The sequence below is a fragment of the Nicotiana sylvestris genome, chromosome 10 (genome assembly GCF_000393655.2).
Source record: "Nicotiana sylvestris chromosome 10, ASM39365v2, whole genome shotgun sequence".
Lineage (NCBI taxonomy): Eukaryota > Viridiplantae > Streptophyta > Magnoliopsida > Solanales > Solanaceae > Nicotiana > Nicotiana sylvestris.
The window spans coordinates 37,804,649-37,813,140 of NC_091066.1; positions in this window are offsets into that span (position 1 = coordinate 37,804,649).

Below are 8,492 nucleotides of genomic sequence, written 5' to 3' on the forward strand. Positions count from 1 at the left end.
TTAGGTGCATTGCATCCCCAACGTGCAGTTGCCTATCTGTTATGCTATAATCGCTAACAAGTTTGTTGTTGAAACTAGTACAGGCAGGTGGTTAGTTTGTTTGACATTCTGGAAACTCATCCATACAACACCAGGTCCAAAGATAAGTTGATCATGGCTAACCAAGAACTGGATGCAAGTGTTAGTAATCCGTTGAGAGGGGGGAAGAGTCTGATGTTAATCTGAAAGAGGAAGTGTATAAACTGAAACAAAAGATGGTAGAGATGTACCATGCATGGGTGAAAGGGCATCTACCACCATCCTACCGTGCCAACCCTGCTTTCATCCCACCATTGGCTCAATCCCAGGAACCTCCCACTGTTGATTCATCTCCAAGCTTCCCATTTACCACCACTACCACGACTCCACTTCCCAAACACCACAAGCTCTACCACCCAAACCAATTCCATACCCTCCTCCACCAGCCACCCATGTTTTCGTGGCTCCCCCACCCGCCACACTTCACCGATCTTCTAGTGAGCCTTTATTCCAGACCCAAGATAACCAATACTATCCACCCGGGCCCACTTTCAAGGCCCCAAAACCTTACTCCTACACTTCTCATTTCTACCTCCCTGTTGAAACTGAGAAGCCACCTAAAAATCCAAAACATGAGGAGATGTTCAAGAAGGTTAAAAGCTTGGAACAGTCATTTAGAAACATACAGGGATTGGGAGGTCAGGTGAGCCTGGCCTACAAAGATCTGTGTCTATTTCCCGATGTTCAACTGCAAGTGGGGTTCAAGATGCCCAAATTTGATCTGTATGACGGGAAAGGAGACCCGGTGGCCCATTTGAGGGGATTCTGCAGTAAAATGAGAGGAGCCGGTGGGAAAGAAGAGTTATTGATGGCATACTTTAGCCTGAGTCCGAGCAGCCCGGCGTTGGAGTGGTACACTCGTCAGGATCACAACAGACGGTATATATGGGATGATTTTACCCAAGCATTCTCTTGTCATTTACATTACAACCTCGAGATCATCATAGATCATTTGTTTCAGGGAGTACGGTTTTTGTTGGAGAGAACAAGAGGCAAGGGTTGACCCTCCGATGAAAGAGAGCGAAATGGTGGATTACTTTCTGCAGGCCCTAGAGCCCACTTACTGCGGCCATCTAGTATCGGCTATAGGCAAGTCCTTCAACGAGGTAGTGAAGATGGGTGGCATAGTAGAAGAAGGCTTAAGTCAAACAAAATCCTAAGTTACTCGGCTATGAAGGAACCTACCCAAGCCATTCAAAACGGTACTAGGGGAGTAATCGGAAAGAAGGAGAAAGAAGATGTAGCAACAATTGATTTAGGATCATGGTTTGGACCCAGGGGCCCATCACACCATTATACTCAGCCTCGACCCCACCACCAAACATACACTCGAACCCCGTATAATCCATCCCAACATTACTTCTCATTACCAGACCCTCATATTTCCGTCCACCATTCATACACTCAATCTTCTGCCCACGCACAATGGTGTGTGCCAGCCCCACAAAACACCTACCCAGCTCCACAAATTGCTTACCCACCCCTACGAGCCTACTGAAACCCTGCCGGCCCAGGTTTCCGGCCTAATCAAGCCTTTAAAAATGAGAGGCTACAGCGGAAGAAAACCTTCACCCCGTTGGGAGAGTCCTATACTAGTTTGTTCCGCAGATTAAGGCAATTGGATATGCTGAGACCAACTGAGTCGAAATTGCCAAACCCTCCTCCAAAGAACCTTAATTACTCTGTAAGCTGTGAATATTGTTCTGATACTCCGAGGCATGATACGGAGAAGTACTGGCACTTGAAAAATGCTATCTAGGAGCTCATTGACACAAATCGGATTGAGGTCCAAACTCCAGAGGCACCCAACATCAACCAGAACCCACTACTAACCCATCAAGAGACAAACATGATTGAGATAGTACATAAGGGAGGGGAGCCCAAAAAGCCTTCACAGACCATCATGATGATTCGGTCCAGTGAGGTCAAACCAGCTAAAAAACCAACAGTTGAAGAATCAGTAAACAAGTTGAGTGGGGCAAATGGTGAACCATCTACAGTAGTCAAGAAAGGGTCCCCAAGTGATGTTGTAGCAAAAAAAGAAAATCCAAAAGTGGTTGTATCAGGAGTGGCAAACAAGCCTATCATAATTGTAGAGGGTGCCCGTACGGATCCTATCATCATCAAGCCTGTAACCCAGTTACCGATAGTCAACAACAAGGCTATCCCGTGGAACTATGAATGGGTGATAGTAACTTACAAGGGTAAGGAAGTGAAAGAAGAAGTCAATGAGGCCCATGGATTAACTCGCTCGGGGAGATGCTTTGCTCTGGAAGAGTTAAGGAAAGTTAAAACATCCAGAGATAAGCCAGTTCTAGTGAAAAAAGCAGTGACTGAAGAAGCGGAGGAGTTTCTGAGAAAAATAAAGGTGCAAGACTATTCCATCATGGAGCAGTTGAGAAAGACGCCTGCTCAGATTTCATTGCTATCATTGTTAATCCACTCAGATGAGCATCGTCGGGCCTTGATGAAAATCCTGAACGAGGCTTGCGTTCTTGACAAAATCTCAGTGAACCATCTAGAAAATATCGCCAACAAAATATTTGAGGTGAACAGGGTCACTTTATATGATGATGAGTTTCTTGTGGAAGGTACTGAGCACAATAGAGCTCTCTATCTTACGGTAAAATGTGAAAATTCTGTGGTTACCAGGGTATTAGTTGATAATGGTTCCAGTGCAAACATTTTCCCTCTCTCTACTCTGAACAATTTGAAAGTGGATGATGAGATAATTCACAAGAACAACATCTGGTTTCGGGGATTTGATGGTGGAGGGAAGGATTCAGTTGGTGATATAGTGCTTGAGTTGACAATAGGACCGGTGGAATTCACCATGGAGTTTCAGGTGCTGGGCGTAGCCGTCTCCTATAATTTGCTGTTAGGTCGACCTTGGATTCATGCCGCCAAAGAAGTCCCGTCCACTCTGCACCAGATGGTCAAGTTCGAATGGGATAGACAAGAGATCGTCGTGCATGGCGAGGATAATTTGTGTGCTCACAGTGATGTCGTTGTCATGTTCATTGAGGTTGAAGATGACAAAGGGCCCTGGATCTATCACGTTTTTGAAACAGTGTCGGTCGAGAAAATTCCAGAAGGGAAATGCGTTCCAATTCCAAAGATAACTGCCGCATCAGTCATGGTGGCCTTTAAAATGCTGAAAAATGGCTTTGTACCTGGTAAGGGTCTGGGTGCATCTCTGCAGGGTATCATACAGTCGGTGTCTCTCCCTAAAAACTTGGGTACATTTGGTTTGAGATTCAATCCCACTGCCGCAGATGTGAAAAGGGCTAGAAAATTGAACCAGAGGGCGTGGGCACTTCCAAAGCCTATCCCACGTCTCTCCAGTCGTTTGTCAAGCTCGGTGCTAGGAAATGACTGGTGACAACAGCTCCAAGTTCTGTTGTCGACGTTGATGAAGAGTTAATAAAAGGTTCCAGAGGTTGTTCGATGGTGTGAACATGGTAGAAGTTGGAGAAGGTTCTAGCAAAGCAGATGTACAGTTTGTTGGGCCGAGTGCAAAGCTTAACAATTGGGAGGCTACTCCTCTCCCTACCCGGAAGGAGTTTTAGTAGTTTGCTTTGATTTTCTTTCAGTTTATCTGGATTATTCCACGGTAGTAATTCAGATTCTATGTTCCATCTGTTTGGATGTATAAATCATGTTATCTTTTAATTTCAATGAAATGCAATTTCCCTTTTTCATCATTCCTGATAATTTTATTTTTTTTTTTCTTTTCTTTATTGTAAAGTTCTTTTTATGTTGGTTTCAATGACATGACATTCATGAGGAATCTTCGGCCCAGATTTTAAAGTCAATCTAATTTTGAAATAATAATTCAAGAAATAAAGTGTGATAATGAATCAGAATATGATGAGGATGAGGTCTTTGAAGAGATTAGTAAGGAATTAAATCATTTTGAAGAAAAACCCAAGCCTAACCTGAGTGATACAGAAGCAATCAATTTAGGGGACCCAGTTAATGTCAGAGAAACTAAGATAAGTGTCCATCTTGAACTGCAAATCAGGGAAGAGATAATTAAAGCATTGTTTGAATACAAAGATATTTTCGCATGGTCATATGACAACATGCCGGGCCTAAGCACTGACTTGGTGGTTCACAAATTGCCCACTGACCCGGCATTCCCTCCCGTCAAGCAGAAGTTGAGAAAGTTCAAAATGACATGAGTGTGAAGATTAAAGAAGAGGTCACAAAGCAGTTTGATGCAATGGTCATTCGAGTCATGCGGTATCCCACTTGGTTAGCCAATGTTGTGCCTGTGCCAAAAAAGGATGGTAAGACTAGAGTGTGTGTTGACTACCGTGATCTCAATAGGGCAAGTCCAAAGGACAACTTCCCACTACAAAATATCCATATTTTGATTGATAATTGTGCCAAGCATGAGATTGGGTCTTTTATGGATTGCTATGCGGGCTATCATCAAATCTTAATGGATGAGGAAGATGCGGAAAAGATAGCATTCATCATACCGTGGAGGACGTATTGCTACCAGGTCATGCCATTTGGTTTGAAAAATGATGGGGCAACTTACATGAGGGCAATGACGACCATATTCCATGACATGATACACAAGGAGATCGAGGTCTACGTGGATGATGAGATCATAAAGTCCAGGAAACAGTCTGACCACGTCAGAGATTTGAGGAAATTTTTCCAGAGGCTTCGCAGGTACAATCTTAAGCTTAATCCCGCCAAGTGCGCATTTGGTGTTCCATCTGGAAACTACTGGGATTCATAGTTAGCCGGCGGGGCATTGAATTGGATCCGTCAAAGATCAAAGCTATCCAAGAGCTACCATCGCCAAGGAACAAGACTGAGGTGATGAGCCTGTTATGGAGGATGAACTACATCAGCAGGTTTATTGCTCAGCTCATGACAACTTGTGAGCCTATCTTTAAGTTGCTGAAGAAGGATGTTGCGGTCCAGTGGACTGATGAGTGTCAGGAAGCATTTGATAAGATAAAGGGGTACTTGTCAAACTCACCTGTGTTGGTCCCACCAAAATCGGGGAGACCTTTGATTCTATATTTTATGGTCTTGAATAATTCATTTGATTGTGTGTTGGGTCAGCATGACATCACTAGCAGGAAGGAGCAAGCCATCTACTATCTCAGCAAGAAGTTCACATCTTATGAGGTTAAGTACACTCACCTTGAAAGGACATGTTGCGCCCTAACTTGGGCAGCACAGAAGTTGAAGCATTATTTGTCATCCTACACTACCTACCTTATTTCTTGCTTGGATCGGTTAAAGTATATCTTTCAGAAGCCTATGCCCACAGGGAGATTTGCGAAGTGGCAGATTTTGCTCAAGGAATTTGACTTTATCTATGTGACTCGGACTACGATGAAAGCCCAAGCATTGGCTGATCATTTGGATGAGAACCCGGTTGATGAAGAATATGAACCGTTGAGAACTTATTTTCCCGATGAAGAGGTGATGCAAGAGCTGGAGCAGACTAAAGAACCAGGTTGGAAACTTTTCTTTGATGGGGTTGCAAACATGAAAGGAGTCGGAATATGGGTCGTGCTTATTTCTGAAACAGGGCATCACTACCCTGTTACGACTCAGCTTCGTTTCTATTGTACCAACAACATGGCTGAGTACGAGACATGCAATTTGGGTTTGAAGTTAGATTTAGATATGGGTGTCCAAGAAGTCTTGGTCTTGGGAGACTCGGACATTCTGGTGCACCAGATTCAAGGAGAATGGGAAACACGGGATTTGAAGCTCATACCGTACCGACAATGTTTGCACGATCTTTGTCAATGGTTTCGATCAGTGGAGTTCAAGCATATTCCAAGGATCCATAATGAGGTTGTCGATGCTTTGGCTACCTTGGCGTTAATGTTGCACCATCCGGACAAAGCTTATGTCGACCCTCTACATATTCAAGTCCCCGATCAGCATGCTTACTGTAACATGGTGGAAGAAGAACTTGATGGTGAGCCGTGGTTCCACGACATCAGGAAGTACATCAGAATGGGGGTATATCTGGTACAATCCATGGGGGATCAAAAGAGAACAATTCGACGGTTGACAAGTGGATTTTTCTTCAGCGGAGGAGTTTTATACAAAAGAACTCCAGATCTCGGATATCTAAGATGTAGAGTTGCTAGACAGGCCACAACTATCATAATCAAAGTACATTCCAGAGTCTGCGGACCACATATGAGTGGGTATGTTATGGCAAAGAAAATTCTTTGAGTGGGTTATTATTAGATCACCATGGAGCGAGATTGTATCAGTTTTGTGCGCAAGTGTCATCAATGTCAATTGCACGGAGATTTGATCCATTCTCCGCCATCTGAATTGCAGACAATGTCTGCACCATGGCCCTTTGTTGCTTGGGGTATGGATGTCATCGGACCAATCGAGCCAGCAGCATCCAATGGGCACAGGTTCATTCTGGTGGCCATTGACTATTTCACCAACTGGGTTGAAGCTAAAACTTTCAAGCATGTGACCAAGAAAGCAGTGGTCGATTTTATTCAATTAAATATAATTTGTCGATTTGGGATCCCAAAGGTGATCATCACAGATAATAGTGCTAATCTCAACAGTCATTTGATGAAAGAGGTATGTCAACAGTTTAAGATTACGCATTGCAATTCCACTCCATACCGTCCCAAGGCGAATGGAGTAGTCGAGGCAGCCAACAAGAACATAAAGAAGATACTTCGGAAGATGGTGGAAGGTTCCAAGCAATGGCATGAAAAGTTGCCCTTTGCGTTGTTGGGTTATCGCACTACTGTTTGCACTTCAGTAGGGGCAACTCCTTATTTATTGGTATACGGAACTGAAGCCGTGATACCCGCGGAAGTTGAAATCCCATCCCTCCGGATTGTTGCGAAAGCCGAAATTGATGATGACGAGTGGGTCAAAACCCGTCTGGAGCAATTGAGTTTGATTGATGAGAAGAGGTTAGCGGCAGTGTGTCATGGCTAGTTGTATCAAAAGAGAATGGAAAGAGCATACAACAAGAAGGTGTGTCCCCGGAAATTCGAAGTGGGTCAGCAAGTATGTAACGTATCCTTCCACATCAGGTTGAAGCAAAAGGCAAGTTCGCCCCAAATTAGCAGGGGTCGTTCATTGTAACGAGAGTGTTATCTAATGGTGCTTTGTATTTAACAGATATAAAAGGCAAATGCATAGATATGGATGTCAATTCTGATGCAGTCAAAAGATATTATGTATGATTTCTTTGGTTTAAATTGTGTTTGTTTGTACTTGCCATGTTTTGAAGATTGGAATGATGAAGGCATTTTGTTCTGCTATCTAAACACTTTATCCTTTGTTACCCTTTTGAGCCTTATTTATTTCCTTTCATACCCCTCTTTTGGAATCAGTAGCAAAATTCAGAAACGCGAGTGCAAAAGATATGTAAAGGAAAAGAGAGAAAAAGAGAAAGAAAAGAATGGAAAAGAGTGGGAAAAAAAGAAAAGAGAAAAAAAAACAACAGCAAAAGAAAAAGAAGAAAAGAAGAGAAAGAAAAGAAAAGAGAAAATCACAACAACAGAATAATTTCTATGACATGAACTACGTTCGACCAGATTCATTTTAAGGATACGTAGGCAGCCTCACGGTTCGGTCCTATCAAAATAAAATTCAAAAGCCCCAAGCAAAGAAACTGGGGCAGAAGTTGTGGTTGTTGTAAGAAATCTGATTCTAAAAGTTGTAATTTTGAACCCATTTGAATTGTTTTGAGCCTTTTGATATCCTTTCTTTCTAACCCTATCCAAAAGCCCACATTACGGTCCAAAGAAAGACCTTCCGATCAATCTTCGAGATATGCCGAGTTGAGCAAGTAGAGGTGATTCATATCAGGGGCAACACTTCGGTACAAGCAGGAAAAATAAAAATGAGAGAGTCTTATTGGTGAAAACCCTCTTGGGCACCGTAAGGCGACGGAAGCTGAGAGAAATTAAAATGAGAGAGTCTTATTAGTGAAAACCCTCACGGGCACTGTAAGGCGACAGTGAATTGAGAGATAGACAAATGAGAGAGATTTGTTGGTGAAAACCCTTCAGGGCACCGCAGGCCGAACAAGGTCAGGGATTTGGGGAAGAATTAGGTTTGAAGGTCTCGAGGCATAGAGTATGACAACCGAAAGTTGATTGGCTGGATAGACTGGGCTGATTAATCCAAAATGCATGTCATGATCATCGGTACCCATTGCTCCACTCATATAAGTTTCTTTTCTTTTTCCCCTTCAAACAATCATCTAGTTTTGAATTTTTCTTCCCTATTCCTAACTTCAAAAGTCGTTGCATTTCATTTCTTTTGGGTTTATTTCTCTAAGATGTTTCCAATGTCAGTCTTGTTTAAGCAAATAAGAAATAGTTTTAAAGCTCACTACCAACTTCTAAAATTGCACAAAGCATAGTGCAGCCAAA